Below are 17193 nucleotides of genomic sequence, written 5' to 3' on the forward strand. Positions count from 1 at the left end.
GAGGAATAGATTTAATAGAGGTGTTCATTGTATAGCTGGTGTGGTCAGCTGTATTTACAGAACCAAAAATTTTGTTGCTACCCTGTGTAGGTTCTGGAGTGTCACATGGCACATGAACAAGAGAAGATTCCCGATCAGTAGTGAATCTACTACACTTGTGTTCTGCTCTAAGACACGCTTCAAGAACTGGGTCAGTGTTTGAAAAGGGTCCATGGTGTCACTAGTGTGGTGACCAAGAGCAGGCTCAGGGTCAGCATATCGTCTCCCCTTGCATGCCCAGTGCAAATACCTAAATAATTGTGGGATCCAGAACAGTGTCCTGGGCTGAATGCGCACCTTTTTTATTATCAACCGGGTCAACTCCTTCTCCATCCCATGTAGGTGGTAAATGGACCAAATTGTGCCAAACAGTCATATGGGGATCACAAGGTGCCTTCTTTTCAACCTTTAAGGAAAATGTGAGACGTTAGTTTTCATTAACATTGTCACTGATTTTATTCATTTTAAGACTTATCTGTTATGTCAGGGTCTTGATTTATAGCCCCCAAATGTCTCTTTTCTCAGTTTAATTTTATCACAACAGCCATTGATATTCAGTACCTTCTGCTTCCTTTCTGTTTGAGTAAAAGGCCCAGAGTTTTGAGAAATTTAAAAGGGGGCCTGCTCAGCTTTATGCCTTCTTTCCCTCTTGTCTTTACTACCTGACACTGTCATTCTCTGTATAATGGGAAGTTGTAAAAAGAAAGGACAAAATGTGTCCTTTCCTGTCTGTATGACTGGGATTTTGCATTCTGGCCAGATTAAGAAGATGTGACAATGAGGAGCTTTGGGAACAAAAGGAACCTCTCTCTTCTGCACTGCATTAATGCTTTCCCCACAACCTTTCACAATTGCCCATTCGGTTCCTGGGACAGCAGAACAGTGAGGGTGATTTTGAAACGCATGAGCAAAATGTGTCACTACCCAGAGCAGAGGGGAGCTGTGGAGCTGCAAGTAAGGATTCTGGGAGATGCCTTCCAAGTTCTTACTCCTTAACTATGACTATTTTCATACATGGAGGATAGCTATAATGGCCTGCCCCAGCACCTCTCTGGAGGCTTGAGTGAGAACAGCCCCCATGGGCTCATATATTTGAATGCTTGGCCACCAGTTGGTGGAACTATCTGGGGGAGGATTAGGAGGTGTGGCCTTTTCAGAGGAGTTGTGTCATTGTTGGTTCACCTTGAGGTTTCAGAAGACTTGTGCTATTTCCAGGGAGCTCTCTGTTTCTTGTGTGAGTCAGTGTAGCTCTCAGCTGCTGCTCCAGCACCATGCCTGCCTGCCTGAACTATGATGGTGATGGAACTGTATGCATCCCATTGGAACCATAAGCCCCACTCCAAACAAACCCTTCCTTCTAGAAGTTGCCTTGGGCATGGCAATAGAAAGTAATAGAACCATCATCTAATTACAGTATGAGTGACATGAACAAAGCCTCAAGGATACATTGGAGGCACTGAAGGGGTGTTACCCAGAGGATTATGCCAAAAACAGGTGAAGTAATTCTATTATGTTGGCTTAGATAGCATACAAAGAAGACCAGTTGATTTAATCAGGTACATTTAGGAAGTATGAGTTTTGAAAATGTATTTGATGCTGCTTGACAGATGGAAACCCTCACTGACTTTTATTCCACAACAAATAATGACTCCAGGTCTTTGTCATTCATGACATCTCAGTGACATACCTAATTTAGCAGTCTACTTTTACCTTTTGGTATCAGGGTTGAGGAGGTATGTGCTACTTATGTGAAAAACTCACACATTCGAAAACTTACCCAGCATCGTCAACATAACACAGAGACGATTAAAGCTTCAGAAGCATTATTGGTCTAAACATTATATGTCTCAACACTTCAAATGAATCATGTGAAAATTTTTGGTTCAGCGGTTTCATTGAGAATGACAACTTGGACCCATCAAAGCATGTAATACTTATCAGACTTAGACACATCTTCTTTTTCTTTCTTTTGTTATAATTTATTTATTTATATTTTATTTGCATTGGTGCTTTTGCCTGCATGTATGTCTATGTAAAGGTTCAGATCTTAGTGTTACAGACAGTTCTGAGCTGCCATGTGGGTGCTGGGAATTGAACCCATGTCCTCTGGAAGAGCAGTCAGTGCCCTTTACCACTGAGCCATCTTTCCAGCCCCCAGGACACATTTTCATATGTCACATGTTTCATTCATTGCTTCTTCCTCATTAACTAAGTATGCTTAAGTCAGTTACAAAAAGGGAATGCATAGGCCACATGGTACAAGGATAGTTTTCCCGGACACACGCCACAAGAAAAACAGAAACACTGAAAATGAGTGAGAAGACCCTAAAGGTATTTTCCTGAACTGTTTTACAACAGGAGTACTAATGAGTTTATACAGACCATTTATTTACCAGATTAGATAATTTCACATGATTCTAAAAATTATTTACCAATAGGGTGTGTGCAGGCTTGTGTGCATGCAGTTCTATGCTTGTTTGTACAATACTAGTGTGTGTATGTATGTGTGAATGTGTTTGTGTGTGTGTGTGTGTGTGTGTGTGTGTGTGTGTGTGTGTGTGTGTGTTTGTGCATGTGTACATATGTGACAGCCAAAGTATAACCCCACAGGAGGGATTCTCCCTGTTATTCGGTCAGACAGGGTCTTTTACTGTTTCTGCTGATTTGTGTGTTCTACTCTGGCTGGCTTATAGGATTCACAGTTGTTCTACTCTCAGCCTCCTATATGGATAAAGGTCTGCTGGGATTGTGTACGTGAGATGCTTGCTGTTAGTTATGGATGGGAACCAAGGTGCTTAGGCTAGCAAGGGAAGTACTCAGCATGTGATGAAGTGAGTGTGCAGTTTTTTTCTTGTGTGTATTAGTGTAAAAATATTTTTTGTCAAAATATAATTGAGAGGGCTAAGCTGATAAAGGCCTAATATAATATCACATACACATTAAGACAGTGGTTGTCAACCAGAGGATAGTGATCCATTAGGCAATCATAGGACTCTCATTCAGAAAGGTCACCTAAGAACTTTGGAGTACATACATACTGACATTATAATTCATAACACTAGGATAATAACAGTTATGAAGTAGAAAGGAAAATAATTTCCTGTTCAGGTTCACCACAACATGAGGAAGGTCATCAGATGGTCACAGCCCTAGGAAGGTTGAGAACTAGTGCCTTAGAGGGTGATTAGCTTGTGGGCTCCCAGAAGGGAGGATATGAAGGAGATGAAGAAATGGGCCAGGCTGGCTTCCTCTTCTCTGACACTATTTGAAATACTGCAGACATAGGAACACAGAGACATCGTTCCTCTCACAAGCAAATAGGTTACATGTCAAATTAGTGAGAATTACCAGTAAATATTTCTTTTTCTTTGCAGCTATCAGTTATTACCTCAAAAGTAGACAGGTTCATTGCACTTTTGATGTTCTTTAAAGTGGAGATCTCACTATCTGAGAAAAGCTGTTTCTTGCTTTTCTGCAAGAGGAAGAACTTTCTCGGTTTTGAAACTTAACTCTTTTGTTTGGTTGTGTATGTAAAGTGTGTGTGAGCACCATACGTACATTTTTTTTTTCAAATGAAGCCGACTTCTGAAACAAAATACCCTGTGCTCTGTTCCTTTAAACTATGTATACCAACATTAAAAACAGACTAGTCTGAAGTATTTATAATTGGTGTTCCAAATGGAAAGAATAGTCATATGGGGGAGGGGAATGTGTGAAAGATATACTAAGACAATATTCCAGAACCCAGGGAAGACATAAATCTCTAGACTGCAAAAAATAAGTAAATACATAAAATTATTCAGTGTACTGACGCTTTGGCAGTGAAAAGTTTCACCAAAATTGTTTTTTTTTAATTAACCAAAGCTTAGAAAAACATACCACAATCTCAAAAAGAAATCTTCATTTATTCATTTAAAAAATGTTCTAAGAGTTCAGTATATTGTGTTGCTTTTAAAGGAGTTTGTTTATAACCTAATAAGAATTCGGAGAAGGTTCTGGCTTGTCAGAGTGCAGAGAAAGGAGAGGCTGGAAGAGGGCATCTCTGAAATGAAATGATTGACACATATAAAAAGATGCTAATATTGAACACCAATTATAAATACTTCAGTTGAGAGCTTCTTGCTTGTGCCTCTCCAACTTCATTTCTGTATTCCATACATTCATTTGTCTCATTGCATTCAGGGTGATTTCTCTATATGTTCAAGATAAGCTGTGCTGTAAAAACAAATAAGCCCGGAGAGAACAAGCAAAGTTTACGTTTTGTCTATATCATAGTTTGCTCCAGGTTTTGGAGCTCTGGGCAGAGGACTCCAGACCCTTTGCTCTCTTGTTGCTGCTGCTATGTGGGGACCACAACCTTCAAGGAAGAAGATGGAAACCCAGGGTGTGTAGTGTCCAGGACTAAACATGACTTCTACTCACAGCCTAGTCTGATTTCCCTCAATCTCAGTGCAAAGACATCTAGGAAACAGAGTTTTCTGGTGTGCTCTGGAGAGGAAGATGAAGTGATGAGTGTCTAACCAGATTTTATAATATTTGCTTTATTTGCTTTTCCAATAAACGTATTCTCTTTTACCTAACTGAAAAAAAAAAAAAACAGACTAGGAGAAAAGTGTTTTACTCTGCTTTGCTCAGTTTCATTGGGTCTGCTTGAGTTTTCTCATGTGATCAGTGGATCTGAGTTTCATTGCTGGAAGTAAAATGGGGATGATGTTCAATGATCTTTCCCTGAGTTTTGCTTCAACACATGGGTTGTAGTCAAGCAGTTTGCTGGCAGTTGTGTTTTCTGGGATGGATCCCGGGTCATTATGGCTGCATGCAGAGTGATCTGCTGGCATTGGTGTGCTTCTGTATGGTTTCAATTTCATTTGTTTGTTTTCTTTCTTTCTTTTTTTTTTTTTTTTGGTGTGTGGGCATGTATGTGTTTATATTAAAGCTAATATATTTACAGTCAAAGCATACATCTAAGGGCCACTGAGAGGGCTAATCTGATAAAGGCACTTGCCAGCATGACTGACACTTCCAATTGAACCCTGAGATTGAAATGGTGAGAGGATAGAAACAACTCCTAAAAATTATCCTTGCACCTGCACACTTCTGCTGTGGCAAACAGTTTCTTGCCTTTCCCCATGCACCAAATAAATTGAGACCAGATTGTCCTTGAACTCACAGAGAGCAGCTGGCCTCTGTGTCATGAGTGCAGGGATTAGAGGAGTGTACCAACATGCCCAGCCTCCTATTCATGTTCTTCGTGCCTATAAATTCTCTGCATTTCAATGTGTCAAACTGGCAGTCCAATGAGGCCTAGGGTCCAAGAAGTTAGCAAACACCCTGAGGCTGGCTAATTATTTCTACTAATGATATCTTGGCCTATGCTTATGGTCATGTGCATAAGAAACATATTCTTTCTATGGTTTGAAAAGATGACTCAGCAGTGTATACCACTTTTTCCTCTGGCAGAGAACCTGGGTTCACAGAACCCAATGTATGGAAAAGGGGCTGGCTAGAGAAACCCACCCTGACCCTGGAGCCTAGTATTAGGGAAGGATGGCTCAGATAAAGCCAGTGAGTGAAACACAGTTTATCTCATATCAGAGCCATCTCTGCCCCTGTCCAGCTGACTTGTGAAATCAACCAATCACAGAACAGGACAACAGAATCCTGGCCCTAGGGCCTAGACCAGGGAAAGAAACACAACTTGTGTTTGGGACCTGAGCCAGAGAAATGAACCAAGGAAATATGCCCTGACTCTGAAACCAGTACCAAAGAAACCCTCTTGGTGCCTAGAATCAGAGTCAGTGAATGAAAGGTGCCCTGGCCTTAGAGGTAGTGTCAAAAAGCTAAGTAAGGTCAGTGAGAGAAACACAGTTTAGCTCAGATCAGAGCCATCTCTGCCCCTGTCCAACTGACTTGTGAAATCAACCAATCACAGAGCAGGACATTAGAATCCTGGCTCTAGGGCCCAGGACCAGGGAAAGAAACACAGCCTGTGTTTGGGGCCTGAGACTGAGAAATGAACCCTTTATCTCCAAACCCAGACCCCATGAAACACGCTCTGACTCTGAAACTAGTACCAAAATAGCACTCTTGGCCCCTAGAATCATAGTCAGTGAAAGAAATGTGCCCTGGCCTTAGAGGTAGTGTCAAAAAGCCAAGAAAGGACAGTGAAAGAAACACAGTTTGGCCTTGAAATCAGGGCCATCTCTGCTCCTTGCTCATACTGGCCAATCCTTGGGCAGAAAATAAACTAACCAATCACAGTTGACTCTGCCCCCTAGACATTCTATATCAACTGTCCTTCCCAGTCAGTTGTGAGATGTTCTCTCCACTCTGGTAGAAGCAGCTACTCTCCTGAACTCCTCCTTCCCATATAAACCTCTTTCTCAAAAGAGTTTTGGGTGAAGACCTTCACTGACTGGTGAACAGAAGAACCTTGCTGGGATGTCTTATAGTGGAACAGGTAAGTGGGAGCTGAAGAGAAGAACCTTGCAGGGACTTCCAGTAGTGGACTGACAAAGAAAGAGCTGGTAACACTGATCCTGAGATTGTGACAATCCAGGATAGGAGCAGGATTGCTGTGTCCTGTGGGAAGATTATACCCCATCACACCAGGTATATCCTGACATTCCTGAAGAGACAGGATACCCTTCCTTGCTGAAGTAGTTCCAGGCCTGACTCTCCAGAGAGGTCAGAAAAAATTCCTTTCCAAGGTTGGGCTGTTTCTTTGCAGTCCCAGCCATCACAGCTGTGTTAAACAGCTTCAGGTGTCCAGGACACATTCAGGGCAGAGCTCTTGTTCTAAGTAGCCCCAGGGGTCCAGGATACGTTGCCCTCAAGGGCTAAACTTTTTCCAGCTCAGCCATCACAGCTGTGCTAAAGAGCTTCAGGAGTCCAGGACACCTACAGGGCAGAGCTCTTGTTCAGAGTAGCTCCAGGTATCCTTGATCCCTCACCCTCTAGGTCTAAACTGTTTCCTTGCAGTTAAATCCATCGATTTACTAACATTCTGGTGTTAAAACCTGGAACACCAAACCCACAGTTTTTGCAGTTTACTCACACCCACATCTTGGCTCACAACGATCTGGAACTGCAATTCCAGGGGATCCAAAGCCCTCTTGGGTGTCTGTGGCCAGCCTCCACACAAGGTACACAGAAAGAATCCATGCAAAATATTTAAACATCTAAAATAATTAATTGAAGACATGTTGGGTACATTCCTGTTGACATTAGCTACTGCACGATTCTCTAATATTTATTCTCTTGATTTGTTTGTGTTCTTGTCTCTCTGATGCAAGTAGCTCACTTTCTGATTTTTGTCTCCATAGTCTAATTTACTATCACATACCCATGAAAACAGTGTTTTTCAACCTGTGGGTAGTGACCCATTTGGTAATCCTAGGACTCTCTTTCATAGAGATCACCTAAAAACTTATGAAAATATAGATATTGACAGTATAATTCATAACACTCACAAAATGACAGTTATGAAGTAGCAAGGAAAATAATTTTATGTGGAGGGTCACTACAACATGAGGAAGTGCATCAGATGGTCACAGCCTGAGGAAGGTTGAGAACTAGTGCCTTAGAAGGTGATTAGCTTGTGTGTTCCAAGAAGTGAGGGTATGAAGGAGGTGAAGGAATGGGCCAGGCTGGGGTCCTCTTCTCTATTTGCAATACTGCAGACATAGGAACACAAAGACATCGTTCCTCTCACAGGCAAATATGTTACATGTCAAATTAGTGGGAATTACCAGTAAATATATTTCTCTTTCTTTGCAGGTATCAGTTATTACGTCAAGAGAATACAGGTCCATTGCATTTTTGATCTTTAAAGTGGAGATCTCATTACCAGGAGAAAAGCTGTTTTTCACTTTCCTGCAATGGAAAGGTAGAAGATGAACTTCCAGGTTTGGAAATGAATTCTTTCCTTTGGTGTGTATGTGAAGTGTGTGTGAGCCCCCAAACCTCTACTTGTTTGATTTTCAAACGAAGCTGACTTCTGAAACAAAATAGGCTGTGCTGTGTTCCTTTAAACTATGTATACCAAGATTAACAACAGACTTGGACAAAAGTGTTTTTACTCTGAACAGTTTCATTGAGACTGCTTGAGCTTTGATTTGTGATAGGTGGATCTGAGTTTCATTGCTGGAAGTACAATGGGAACCATGTTTAATGATCTTTCGCTGAGTTTTGCTTGAACACATGGGTTGTAGTCAAGCAGTTTGCTGGCAATTGTGTTTTCTGGGATGGATCCCAGGTCATTATGCCTGCATGCAGAGTGATCTGCTGGCATTGGTGTGCTAGTGTATTGTATCAATTTCATTTGCATTTTGGTGTGTGTGTGTGTGTGTGTGTGTGTGTGTGTGTGTTTGTGTGTGTGTGTGTGTGTGTGTATTAATGCTGATACATTTACAGTCAAAACATACATCGCAGAACCTACATACTGAGAGGGCTAATGTCATAAAGGCACTTTCCAGCACGACTGACAACTCCAATTTGATCCCTGAGACTGAAATGGTGAGAGGAGAGAACCAACTCCTATAAAATATCCTTGGACCGGGCCTGGAGAGATGGCTCAGAGGTTAAGAACACTGGCTGTTCTTCCAGAGGTCCTGAGTTCAATTCCCAGCACTCACATGGTGGCTCACAACCATCTATAATGAGATCTGGCTGCCCCTTCTGGCCTGCAGGGATACATGCAAACAGAACACTGTATACATAATAAGTAAATAAATTTAAAAAAAAAATATCCTTGGACCTCCACACTTCTGCTTGGCACATATATTTATTGCCTTCCCAGAGACCAGGTTGTCCTTGAACTCACAGAGACCAGCCTGCCTCTTCTTCATGAGTACAGTGAGTAGAGGATTGTATAAATATTCCCTGCCTCCTGTTCATGTTCTTCCTGCCTATAAGTTCTCTGCATTTCAATGTGTCAAACTGGCAGACTGATGAGGCCTAGGGTCCAGGAAGTTAGCAAACACCCTGATACTTGCTAATTATCTCTACTAATGATATCTTGGTGTATGCTTATGATCAGGTGCATAACAAACATATCATTTTGGGGTCAGAAAAGATGACTCAGCAGTGTATACCACTCTTTGCTCTGTCAGAAGACCTGATTTGACTCACAGCACCCATATCTTAGCTGACATCAATCTGGAACTCCAATCTAGGTTATCAAATGCCCTCTTGGATGTTTGTGGGCAGGCCACACACAAGGTACACAGAAAGAATTTGTGCAAAACATTTAAACACCTAAAAAAATCAATTGACAACATACGAACATTTTGGGCACATTCCTGTTGATATTAGATACTACGGGATTATCTAATATTTATTATCTTCATTTGTATGTGTTCTTGTCTTTCTGATGCAAGTAGGTCACTCTCTGATTTTTGTCTCTGTAGTCTAATTTACTATCACATACCCATGAAAACAGTGGTTCTCAAATCTGTGGGTAGTGACCCATTTGGAAATCCTAGGACTCTTTTAGAGAAGTCACTTAAGACCTTCTGAAAATATATATAGATATTGACTTATAATTCATAACACTCGCAAATTGACAGTTATGAAGTAGCGAGGAAAATAATTTTATGTGGAGGGTCACCACAACATAAGGAAGTGCATGAGATGGTCACAGCCTGAAGAAGTTGGAGAACTAGTGCCTTAGAAGGTGATTAGCTTGTGGGTTCCCAGAAGTGAGGGTATGAAGGAGGTGAAGGAATGTTCCAGGCTGGGTTCCTCTTCTCTGACACTATTTGCAATCCTGCAGACATAGGAATACAGAGACATTGTTCCTCTCACAAGCAAATATGTTACATTTCATATTAGTTGGCATTACCAGTGAATATATGTTTTTTCTTTGCAGCTATCAGTTATTACCTCATCTAGGGAAGACAGGTCCATCTCACATTTGATGTTCTTTAAAGTGGAGACCTCAGTACTGGAGAAAATCAGTTTCTCGCTTTTCTGCAATGGAAAGGTAGAGGATGAACTTTCTTGGTTTAGGAAAATAATTTTTAGGTTTGGTGTGTTTGTCAAGTGTGAGTGGGCCCAAAACCTTTATTTGTTTGATTTTCAAATGAAGCCATCTTCTGAAACAAAGGAGGCTGTGCTGTGTCCCTTTAAATTGTGTATACCATATTAAAAACAGACTTAGAGAAAAGTGTTTCACTGTGAACACTTTCATGGAGATGCTTGAGCTTTGGTATGTGATAGGTGGATCTCAGTCTCACTGCTGGAAGTACAATGGGGACGATGGTCAATGATCTTTCCCTGGGTTTTGCTTCAACATGTCTGTTGTAGTCAAGCAGTTTGCTGGCAATTGTGTTTTCTGGGGTGGATCCCAGGTCATTATGCCTGCAAGCAGAGTGATCTGCTGGCACAGGAGTGTTTGTGTATGGTTTCAATTTCATTTGTGTGTTTTCTACTTTGGTGTGAGCGTGTGTGTGTGTGTGTGTGTGTGTGTGTGTGTGTGTGTGTGTGTTAATGCTAATATATTCTCAGTCAGAGCATACATCAGAGGGCCACTGAGAGGGCTAATCTATAAAGGCACTTGCCAGCATGACTGACAACTCCAATTTGATCCCTGAGACCTAAATGGTGAGAGGAGAGAACCGAGTCCTATAAATTATCCTTGGACCTCCACACTTCTGCTGTGGCACACATGTTTCTTGCCTTCCCCCATGCACCAAATAATTGAGACCAGAGCCCAGCCTGCCTCTGCTTCATGAGTGCCGGGAGTATAGAAGTGTACCAACATGCCCAGTCTCTCATTCATGTTCTTCTTGCCTATAAGTTCTTTGTGTTTCAACATGTCAAACTGGGAGCCTGATGAGGCCTAGGGTCTAGGAATTTAGCAAACATCCTGAGGCTGGCTAATTATTTCTACTAATGATATCTTGTCCCATGCTTATGGTCATGTGCATAACAAACATATTCATTCTGGGGTATGGAAAGATGATTCAGCAGTATATACCACTTTTTGCCCTGACAGAAGACCTTGGTTTGATTCACAGCATGAAACGTAGGAAAAACGGGCTGGCTAGAGAAACCCACCTTGACCTTAGAGCCGAGAATTAGGGAAGGATTGCTCATATAAGGCCAGTGAGAAAAACACAGTTTATCTCAGATCAGAGCCATCCTTGCCCCTGTCCAACTGACATGTGAAATCGAACAATCACAGAACAGGATAGCAGAATCCTGGCCCTAGGGCCCAGGACCACTGAAAGAAACACAACTTGTGTTTGGAACCTGGGCCAGAGAAATGAACCAAGGACACATGCCCTGACTCTGAAAACAGAAACCCTCTTGGTGCCTAGAATCAGAGTCAGTGAATGAAATGTGCCCTGGCCTTAGAGATAACATCATAAAGCTAAGTAAGGCCAGTGAGAGAAACACAGTTCATCTCAGATCAGAGCCATCTCTGCCCTGTCCAACTGACTTGTGAAATCAACCAATCACAGAGCAGGACATTAGAATTCTGGCCCTAGGGCCCAGGACCAGGGAAAGAAACAGCCTGTGTTTGGGACCTGAGCCAGAGAAGTGAACATTTTATCTCCAAACCCAGAACCCAGGAAATATGCCCTGACTCTGAGACCAGTACCAGAATAACACTCTTGGCCCCTAGAATCATAGTCAGTGAAAGAAATGTGCCCTGGCCTTAGAGGTAGTGTCAAAAAGCCAAGAAAGGACAGTGAAAGAAACACAGTTTGGCCTTGAAATCAGGGCCATCTCTGCCCCTTACTCACAATACTGGCCAATCCCTGGGCAGAAAATAAACTAACCAATCACAGTTGACTCCGCCCCCTAGCCATCCTATATAAACCACCCTGCCTGGTCAGTTGTGAGCTGTTCTCTCCACCCTGGTGGAGGCAGCTACTCTCCTGGACTCCTCCTTCCCAAATAAACCTCTTTCTCAAAACAGTTTTAGGTGAAGACCTTCACTGACTGGTGAACAGAAGAACCTTGCTGGTGACCTGTCCAGCAGGTCAGGTTATTAGGTAGGACCCGAGGAGGCACCTCCTGAAAGACCAATGGGGGTGAGAGAGAAAGGAGACCAGTCACATAAAAAGGACAGAGTCAGTCTGAGTCGCATCAAGGTCTAGTTTATTGCAAGGCAAGGCTGGCTTATATATACTGGGGGATAGGAGAAGTGAATAGGGGAAGGGGGACTGATGTAAAATGTCTGAAGAATAGGATCAGGGTGAGGTCTCTTTGGTCCAAAGCTTGTACAACCTACCAACCTGAACATGTTTCAGGAAGTTATTCTAAAAGTACATTTTGTGGTTTTTCCAGGAACGAGTGTTTTTGTAAGTTAGTGATGAACGAGTGTTTTTGTAAGTTAGTGACAATTATGAAGGGTGTAGTCATGCCAGATCATCCAGGCAAGAAAGGTCAAGGCACAGTTATCCATATTTTGGTTCCCAATATGCTGGGACATCCCATGGTGGACTGAGCAAAAGAGAGCTGTTAACACTTAACCTGAGATTGTAGCTCTCCAGGATAGGAGCAGAATTGCTGTGTCCTGTAGGGAGACAATCCCCCATCACACCAGGTATATCCTGACATTCCTGAAGAGTCAGGATTCCCTTCCTTGCTAAAGCCATTCCAGGCCTGACTCTCCGGAGAGGTCAGAAAAATTTCCTTTCCAAGGTTGGGCTGTTTCTTTGCAGTCCCAGCCATCACAGCTGTGTTAAACAGCTCCAGGTGTCCGGGACACATTCAGGGCAGACTTCTTGTTCTGAGTAGCTTGAGGCATCAGAGATCCCTCCCCGTCTAGGGCTGAACTGTCTCCTTGCAGTTTCAGCCATCAGTTTGCTAACATTTTAGTTCTGAAACCTGGGACACCAAAGCCAGAGTTTTTGCAGTTTACTTAAACCCACATCTTGGCTGACAACCATCTGGAACAGGAATTCCTGGGGATCCAAAGCCTTCTTGGATGTCTGTGGACAGGACACACACAAAAAAACACAGAAAGAAAACATGAAAAACATCTAAACACATAAAATAATCACTTGAAGACATACAAGTAAGTTGGGTACATTCCAGTTGACATGAGCTACTGCATGATTCTCAAACATTTGTTCTCTTCATTTGTTTGTGTTTGTGTCTCTCTGATTCAAGTAGCTCACTTTCTGATTTTTATCTCCATAGTCTAATTTACTATCACATACCCATGAAAACAGTGGTTCTCTTCAGGTATGTAGTGACCCATTTGGGAATCCCAGGACTGTCTTTCACAGGGTCACCTAATACCTTCTGAAAATATGGATATAGACATTATAATTCACAACACTCACAAAATGACAGTTATGAAGTAGCAAGGAAAATAATTTTCTGTGCACTGTCACCACAAGATGAGGAAGTGCATCAGATGGCCACAGCCTGAGGAAGGTTGAGAACTAGTGCCTTAGAAGGTGATTATCTTGTGTGTTCCCAGATGTGAGGGTATGAAGGAGATGAAGGAATGGGCCAGGCTGGGTTCCACTTCTCTGAAACTATGTAAAATACTGCAGACATAGGAACACAGAGACATCGTTCCTCTCACAAGCAAATATGTTACATGTCAAATTAGTGGGAATTAAAGGTAAATATATTTCTTTTTCTTTGCAACTATCAGTTATTACCTCATCTAGGGAAGACAGGTCCATGACACACAGGATGGTCTTGACAGTGGAGAACCTTATTCCAGAGACAATCTGTTCCTCGCACTTCTGCAAAGGAAAGGTAGAGGATGAACTTTCTCGGGTAAGGAAATCAATTCTTTTGTTTGGTGTGTATGTGAAATGTGTGTGAGACCCCAAACCTTTATTTGCTTGATTTTCAAATGAAGCCGTTTTCAGACACAAAATAGGCTGTGCTGGGTTCCTTTAAATTATGCAAACCAAGATTAAAAACAGACCAGGATAAAAGTGTTTCACTCTCTTTTGCTCAGTTTCATTGAGTCCACCTGAGTTCTGGCATGTGATAGGTGGATCTGAGTTTCATTGCTGGAAGTAAAATGGGAACCATGTCTTATGATCTTGGCTCGAGTATTTTCAACACATGGGTTGTAGTCAAGCAGTTTGCTGGCAATTGTGTTTTCTGGGATGGATCCCAGGTCATTATGCCTACATGCAGAGTGATCTGCTGGCATTGGTGTGCTAGTGTATTGTATCAATTTCATTTGCATTTTGGTGTGTGTGTGTGTGTGTGTGTGTGTGTATTAATGCTGATATATTTACATTCAAATCATATATATTAAGGCCACCAAATGGCTAATGTCATAAAGGCACTTGCCAGCATGACTGACAAGTCCAATTGAACCCTGAGATTGAAATGGTGAGAGGAGAGAAACAACTCCTATAAATTATCCTTGCACCTGCACACTTCTGCTGTGGCAAACATGTTTCTTGCCTTCCCCCATGCACCAAATAAATTGAGACCAGATTATCCTTGAACTCAAAGAGACCAGCTGGCCTCTGCATCATAAGTGCAGCGATTAGAGGAGTGTACCAACATGGCCAACCTCCTATTCATGTTCTTCCTGCCTATAAGTTCTCTGCATTTCAATGTGCCAAACTGGCTGGCTGATGAGGCCTAGGGTCCAAAATCTTAGCAAACACCCTGAGGCTGACTCATTGTTTCTACTAAGGACATCTTGGCCTTTGCTTATGATCATGTGCATAAGAAACATATTCATTCTGGGGTGTGGAAAGATGACTCAGCTGTGCATACCACTTTTTGCTCTGGCAGAGGCTCTGGGTTTGATTCACAGCACCCACATCTTGGCTGAGAACCATCTGGAACCTCAGTGCCAGGTGATCCAAAGTACACCTAGGTGTCTATGTGCAGGCCACACACAGAGTGCACAGAAAGAATGCTTTCAAAACATTTCCACCCCAAAAATAAATCCACTAAAGTCATACAAGTATATTGGGTAGGTTGCTGTTGACATTAGCTACTGCGTGATTCTCTAACATTTATTCTCTTCATTTGTTTGTGTTTGTGTCTCTCTGATTCAAGTAGCTCCCTTTCTGATTTTTGTCTCCATAGTCTAATTTACTATCACATACCCATGAATAGAGTGGTTCTCAACAGGTGGGTAGTGACCCATTTGGGAATCCTAGGACTTTCTTTCACACAGTTCACCTAACACTTTCTCAAAACATAGATATAGACATTATAGTTCATAAGACGTGAAAAATGACAGTTATGAAGTAGCAAGGGAAATAATTTCCTGTGCAGGTTCACCACAACATGAGGAAGTGCATCAGATGGTCACTGGCTGAGGAAGGTTGAGAACTAGTGCCTTACAGGGTGATTAGATTGTGTGTTCCCAGAAGTGAGGATATGAAGGAGGTGAAGGAATGGGCCAGGCTGGGTTCCTCTTTTCTGACACCATTTGCAATACTGCAGACATAGGAACACAGAGACATCGTTCCTCTCACAAGCAAATATATTACATGTCAAATTAGTGGGAATTATCAGTAAATATATTTCTTTTTCTTTGCAGCTATCAGTTATTACCTCGTCATGAGAAGACAGGTCCATCTCACTTTTGATGTTCTTTAAACTGGAGATCTCCCTACCAGGAGAAATGCTGTTTTTGACTTTTTTTTTTTTTGATATGAGTGTCATTGTTAGAAGTACAATGGGGATGATGTTGAATGATCTTTCCCTGAGTTTTGCTTCAACACATGGGTTGTAGTCAAGCAGTTTGCTGGAAATTGTGTTTCCTGGGATGGATCCCAGATCATTATGGAAGCAGAGTGATCTGCTGGCACTGGAGTGCTTGTGTATGGTTTCATTTTCATTTGTTTGTTTTCTTTTATTAGTGTGCTGTCAAGTGTGTGTGTGTGTGTGTATGTATCAGAGGGCCACTGAGAGGGCTAAACTGATAAATATTCTTGCCAGCATGACTGACAACTCCAATTTGATCCCTCAGACTGAAATGGTGAGAGGAGAGAACCGATGTCTATAAATTATCCTTGGTCTTGTCTCCTTTGCCCCAACCCTATCACATGGCATCACAGGCAAATTTGATCAAAGCTTGAGCTTTGGCATGTGATAGGTGGATCTGAGCATCCTATCCTGGAAGTACATTGGGGATGACGTTGAATGATGTTTACCTCAGTTTTTGCTTCTATGTCAGACTTATATTCTAGCAGTTTGCTGGCAATTTTTGTGTTGTCCCTGGAAACGGCATGGTGCAGGACTGTATTTCCACTTAAATCACTCAGGTGGGAATTAGCACCCTGAATCAGTAATATAGTTATGCATTCTACATTGCCCCTCTGTGTGGCCTGTTGGTATTGTATAAAGAATGAGACATTCAATTCAAGAAAGTCAAGATAAATATTTCTAAAATTGCATTGAATAGTTACACTTAGATCAGAGAAATTGCTCAGCTTATGCATATTTCCCTCTCTTTTTAAGACAGGGTCTTCTTAAGTACCCTAGTCTTGCCTAAATTCATAATCTCCCCACCAAAGCTTTCCAAGTGATAGAATTTCAGGGGTGTTCCACTACACCTAGATATTAAAGCATCTCATCAGCACTAGTTGGTTGCTGTTATAGTGAGGGAGGTTGCTTGTTCATTTGTTTTGCTAACTTGACACAGGCTGAAGATCCCTGGAAAGAGGGATCCTCACTTGAGGAATTGCCTCTATCAGACTGGGCTGTGGGAAAGTCTGTGGAGCATTTTCTTGATTGAGGTTGATGTGGGAGGGCACCTCTTCCTAGAGGTGGTTGCACAGCTTGGCAGGTAGTCCAGAGTAGTATAAGAAAGCTGCAAGCCTTGGAAAAAGCCATGGAAAAGCAGCATTGCTCCCATGATCTCTGCTTCAGTTCCTGCCTCTGGTTCCTGATTTGAGCTCCTGCCCTGGTTTCCCTTCATGATGGACTGTGATGTGGAATTGTGCACCAAATAAACATTTTCTTTCCCAAGTTGGTTTTGGTCAGATTTATCATAGCAACATAAAAACAAACAAGGACAAAATCTAATGCAATTCATATTAAAACTGCTGTCTAAGAGCTACCTTAATCAAGGGTGTGTAGCCTTCATCATCCTGGATGTCAATAGAGGCCTTTTAGGATAATAACAATGTTACCATGTCTGGATGATTGTGTGCCCAGGCATATTGGAGTGACATCCTACAAATTGAAAGG

At 42.0% G+C, this 17193-nt stretch overlaps 1 long non-coding RNA gene across 1 annotated transcript; it reads left to right on the forward strand.

The window, feature by feature from the left end:
* The first annotated feature begins 6339 nt into the window (after positions 1-6339).
* On the forward strand, positions 6340-16976 carry LOC143270160 (uncharacterized). Its single transcript, XR_013047138.1, has 5 exons — positions 6340-6499; positions 7819-7946; positions 9911-10024; positions 13664-13791; positions 15539-16976. It is a non-coding gene; the product is annotated as an uncharacterized LOC143270160 (long non-coding RNA).
* The last annotated feature ends 217 nt before the right edge of the window (positions 16977-17193 follow it).

This window comes from Peromyscus maniculatus, chromosome 22 (assembly GCF_049852395.1).
Source record: "Peromyscus maniculatus bairdii isolate BWxNUB_F1_BW_parent chromosome 22, HU_Pman_BW_mat_3.1, whole genome shotgun sequence".
NCBI classification, from domain to species: Eukaryota; Metazoa; Chordata; class Mammalia; order Rodentia; family Cricetidae; genus Peromyscus; species Peromyscus maniculatus.